The sequence below is a fragment of the Mandrillus leucophaeus genome, unplaced genomic scaffold (assembly GCF_000951045.1).
Source record: "Mandrillus leucophaeus isolate KB7577 unplaced genomic scaffold, Mleu.le_1.0 Scaffold83, whole genome shotgun sequence".
NCBI lineage: Eukaryota > Metazoa > Chordata > Mammalia > Primates > Cercopithecidae > Mandrillus > Mandrillus leucophaeus.
The window spans coordinates 3,969,002-3,974,759 of NW_012109030.1; positions in this window are offsets into that span (position 1 = coordinate 3,969,002).

The window sequence follows — 5,758 nt, forward strand, 5'->3', positions numbered from 1 at the left end:
GAGACGGGGTTTCTCCATGCTGGTCAGGGTGGTCTTGAACTCCTGACCTCAGGTGATCTGCCCACCTCGACTTCCCAAAGTGCTGGGATTATAGATGTGAGCCACCGTGCCTGGCATAAAGATTTGTTCTTTTCTTTTCTTTTCTTTTCCAGTTGAGATTAAAGAGGAAAAATCTCTGTCCTCTTTCTAAGTGCTAAGCAACCCCCTTCTTACCCCATCCCATAGGTTGACATTGGCATCACTTGTGAGCATCTGGAGAAACTGAGATGCAGGAAATCAATCAATTAATTCCAACTAAGAACACATCAGTGTCAGCAAAGTTGGAGAAGTAATTGGAATCATACACCCTCGTCTTTTTCAACTTGTTCTTAAACAGACCATTGTTTGACCCAAAGCTCTAAAGAATGGTGTCTCCAACTCTGACTTAAAAAGTTTACCATTCCAGATCTGTTGTTCAATGCCAATTTTTATTACATTTGCTTGCTGTTTGTTCTTAGATGTCTATCTCCGGGTCCTAGGGCATTGTGTCTCACTTTCGATCACATTTAGCTGTGAAGGAGCTGCAATTTATCAGTGGATTGAGAGGATGCCACCTGCTCATGGGGGAAGTGATGATACTTCAAAGGGGAAATTCACATGTAGACACTTTTGTCTCGTGTCGCCTTGTACATGCTGCTTGGAATTGAAAGTGTTCAAACTGCGGACTTTGCGTTAATACTTTTAATAGGATTCAAATAATAAAGGCTTTATAAATGTAATATAGGAAACAGAAAATAGGAAAAAGGCTCATAAGCACATAACACTAATAATTCAAGTGCTGTTCTCATTTTGGTGGATTTCTTTCCAGCATTTTTCATATTTATATTTCTTGTATGATTACAGTCATGACTGTTATTACACATGACTGTAATCATACAAGAAATGTATATGTATAATTCTGCATATCTTATTTTTCCACTTACCATTGTCTTTCACTAACATTTTCTAAGTGACTGTAAATTGTCATTTTCGGGAACAGCTGCATAAATTCTAGAAATTGATATACAATTATTATCTAATCATGCCCCCATTTGAGTATATTTAAGGGATTAAAAAAATAATTTTCCCACTATTACAAATAAATGCTGTGATTAACGTATCCCTATATACAGGGGTCTCCTGCATTTTAGATTATGGCCGTTTTAGGCTCGATTCCATGGCCTAAGTCATTAAAAGTCAAATTTGTGGTTTGAATTTGGAAGAGTGAGGCAATAAAGGGAAACCATCAAATTGAGTGAGATCTCATTAATTAGCAGAATCGTTAACTGAGAAACATTCGAAGCTTCAAATTGCCAAGAGTCAGTGTAAAGAGTTTATAGGCAAGTGGTCTGGTGTATTTTACATGCTTTTCCTGAATCGAAGCTTGGAGGTTTAGAAAGAAGCCACCTTCTGGGATAGGAAATGAGATCTCAAATGGCAGTTCAAAAACTATCTCTTGGCCAGCCTGCTTTGAGAAAGAAATAGATTTAATTACTGATGTGCGCAGTTTGGGAACAGTTACCCTCAACCCTATAAAATCAAGAAAATGTTGAATTAGACAAACGAGAGAAGTTCATGTTTTTCCCACTGCTTTATAGAACAGACTTCCCGTGTTATTCTCTCTTCCTGGAACATGCTCCTTCCCACACCCCCACATCCTGGACCTGGCTGGTGTCTCTTAGGTCTTTATTTCACAACTTGGAAGATACCCCCCACCAATGCTTTCCCTGACCCCCTCCGACTAGTCTGTCCTGAGTTCCTTTCTTATGAGATGGCCACGCCTCACTGTCATTGGTTGTGTACTTGTTACCGCTTCCTGGAGCCCCCGACAGTTTGAGGGCTAGGTCTGTGTCTGCATCATGGTGTATCCCCAGTACCTAGCCCAGGGTCAGGCACGTAATGTCACTAAGTAAAGACTTGTTGAATGAAAGAATGGATAAACCCTAAGATGCCTTGGCACTACTTCCCCCAAAGACTTCTTGCCAGAGTACCAGTTGCTTCACAGGGAATGTAGCTTCATGCACACACACACACACACACACACACACACACACCTGTCTATCTGTAGATACACACACTATCTGTACATTGAGAGATATACACACTACCTATACATAGATACACACACTATTTGGCTAGGTATTGATAGTATGTGTATCTATGTATAGATAGATGATAGATAGATAGATAGATAGATAGTGTTCATGTGTGTTAAGCTAAATACATATATATATATATTTATATTTATATATATGGAAAGATTCTAAATTTAATTGCAGAATGGGCTTTAGCAAAACTTGGAGAAACAACATTAAAACTAGTGAATGAAAGGCAGCTTGAATCTATCACTCTTTTTTTCTCCTCTGCAAAATTCTGTTGCCCGGGACTCTATCTGTTGGGCGGTATCCTCTCTAAAGGGAATCTGGATTTTCTAGCTCTTCTGGACCCAGCTCTAAGTTTTTAATAAAACGTTTGACCTAAACTCTTTCATATTTTACATTCAGAGAGTGGTAGCCTTCAGGTTCATTTATACTTTAGTCATCACAATATATTAAACACTGAGACCGATATTGTTAAGAATAATTTCAGAATATTTGTAGTAAGCCTTAGACAAAGCAATGTCTTTCCTGATCTTTTGACCTGGAGCTGTAGGGGGAGGGGATGGGTGGAAAAGGCACCTACATTGACCTGACAAGGTTTGTAACACGGCGAGTCAGGTTTAGAGCAAGTGTTTCTCTCCCCCAGATAAGTAAATGGGTTGGCATGAGGGTGACTGACTGAAAGATATTAATAAGATGGAGTGGATGGGGGAGGTTAGTTTTTAGCCACTGTGAGGATAGGAGGCTCATCAAAGGCTACACCTCAGATCTTCAGAAGCAGAGAAGCTTCTGTGGCATCAATGTCGGGCAAGAAAGCTGATGGCATCCAAACCGACTCCCCAATTGCCTCTTGCCAGGAGGATGCAGTAGCAGACAACCACACAGATAATTTCAGGCAGCACTGTAAACTCGGCCACTCCAAGCATAATATTTCCCTCCTCTGGGTTGCAGAGAAAAAAATGACTGTCATCCTAATGTTTCATGTTTATTCCATATAGCATTTTGAAATTACCAACTGAAATCTGTGCTTCCAAATCCTCTGTTGCTCTGAGAATATCACACGTTATTCACAGTAGGGGAGGGCAGTCAAGAGTGACATACTAGGAATTAATATTCGAGAGGCTCATCCCTAAATCCACAGGCAATTTCCTGACACCCACATCTTTGCCAGGTAGCTCCTTAAGTCCTGAAATTCCACTTAAAAGCAGCTGGAAGATGACGTGAGCATTTAACCACAGAGCATGCCTGCAGCCTTGGTTGTGGATACATGCAGGTTGCATAGACAGATTGCCCTCCAGTTCAGCCCGCAGAGAGCATCTTCTGCTCTGTCTTCCAAAATTGTTTCCACCAGTTGGAAATGTACTTTTAAAAAAGCCTTCATCAGGCCAGATGCAGTGACTCACACCTGTAATCCCAGCATTTTCAGAGGCCAACGAGAGTGGATCACTTGAGGTCAGGAGTTAGAGATCAGCCTGGCCAACATGGTGAAACCCCGCCTCTACTAAAAATACCAAAAAAAATTTAGCTCGGTATGGTGGTGCACGCCTGTAATCCCAGCTCCTCGGGAAGATGAGGTAGGAGAATCACTTGAACCTGGGAGGCGGAGGTTACAGTGAGCCAATATCACACCACTGCACGCCAGCCTGGACAACAGAGCAAGACTTTGTCTCAAAAAGAAAAAAAGCCTTCATCAAAATGAGAGGAGACATCCTCATTTCAGTCTTGGAGCTGCCTCTTCTGGAGGATGCTATAACCAGATATGGGGGGCAGAGTATGTTTTATGGTCAGCCGAACTCCCCAAGTCTCGTTGTCATATCCTTGCTACTCGACAATTATTTTCTTCATTTATTTTCTGACCCGAATGTATATTTGGGGGAGCATTTTGACAGCAGAGAAAGGGACGTGTGCTTTAGCCATAGTGAGAATGATTTAAGTAAGAATTTCCGAACAGTGAGAGTTGCTAGATGGGGTACAGGAAGCCGTTAGTAGGAAAAATTCTGGACTCTTTCTCTTGACCTTCATAAAAATAGAGTGGATTTTCACTAGAATGGAATGGCTGAGGTGTGGCCCTTCCTTATTTGGTTCACTTGAGGCTTGTGAGACTGTAGATATCCTGTCTCACAGGGAGCCAGCCCAACGCCAGAAAAACTGACCTGACCTTCTACTGCTAGGCAGGCTTCGTTTCAGTGCTTCTCCCCATCACTTTAGATGAGTGGTTGGCTGAATTTCTTCCCCCCCCCCCCTCATTTTTTTTTTTTTTTTTTCTGAGACAGAGTCTTGCTCTATCACCCAGTCTGGAGTGCAGTGTTGCAGTCTTGGCTCACTGCAACCTCTGCTTCCTGGGTTCAAATGATTCTCCTGTCTCAGCCTCCCGAGTAGCTGGGACTACAGGCCTGCACCACCACGCCCGGCTAATTTTGTATTTTTAGTAGAGACAGGGTTTCGCCATGTTGACCAGGCTGGTCTCGAATTGCTGACCTCAGGTGACCTACCCACTGCAGCCTCCTGCAAAGTGCTGAGATAACAGGCATGAGCGAACCGCACCTGGCCCCCACTTTTTTCTGAGGCAGGGTCTCACTCCATCAACCAGGCTGTGGTGCAGTGGCGCTATTACAGCTCACTGCAACCTCAACCTTCTGGGATCAAGTGATCCTCCCAACTCGGCCTCTCCAGTAGCTGGGGCTGACAGATGTGCATTACCACGCTCTGCTAATTTTTTAAATTTTTAGAGAGACAGGGCCTCCCTATGCGGCCCAGGCAGGTCTCCAACTCCAGAGCCCAAGTGATCCTCCTGCCGTAGTCCTTCTCAAAGTGTTAAGATGGCAGGCGTGAGCCACAGCCACCACGCCCGGCCCTTCTTCCCTTTGATGATAGAGCTTTACACATAGGAGTCCTCTCCATCCCCTCAATTCTGGCACAATGAACCTCGCGCCTTGCTTTCTCTAGGGGATCTGCCCCATGGTGTGTGTCTCCTTTCCAAGTTCCAAGCTGCCCTAGGATTTCCACATCTCTCCCCTCTGACCCAGTCCCTTAGTGGCCATTGGCAAGACATTTACAACTGTCCCCTGTGTGCAAACAGAGGCACAAAGTGTCCCTATGATTCTGAGAAGTGGAGCAAACTGTGACTAGACCGTGTTTTCTAAGGGAATTAAAGATAGCAGTTAGATTATTGCCGTGTATTACACAGGGCTCAGAATCCTGAAAAAGCAACCAAGACAGAAGCATTTGGAAAGATCTAAGCTGCACCTTGTGGTACAGTAGCCACCAGCCACATGTGACCATTGAGCAAAATGTGGCCAGTGCAAATTGAGATGTGTGCGAGCATAAATCACACGCCAGCTATGAGCAAGTATAAATCACATGCCAGCTTGTGAAGACTTCCTATGAAACTTAAGTAAAATGTCTTGTAAATGATTTTTGCCTTGGTGAGTCCATGTTAAAATAATATTTTGGATATATTAAGATAAAATAAACATATAATAAAATAAATTTCACCTTTTAACCTTCTAAATATGGCTAAAAAATTAAAATCTTGGCCAGGTGTGGTGGCTCACGCCTGTAATCCCAGCACTTTGGGAGGCCGAGGAGGGCAGATCATGAGGTCAGGAGATCAAGACCATCCTGGCCAACATGGTGAAATT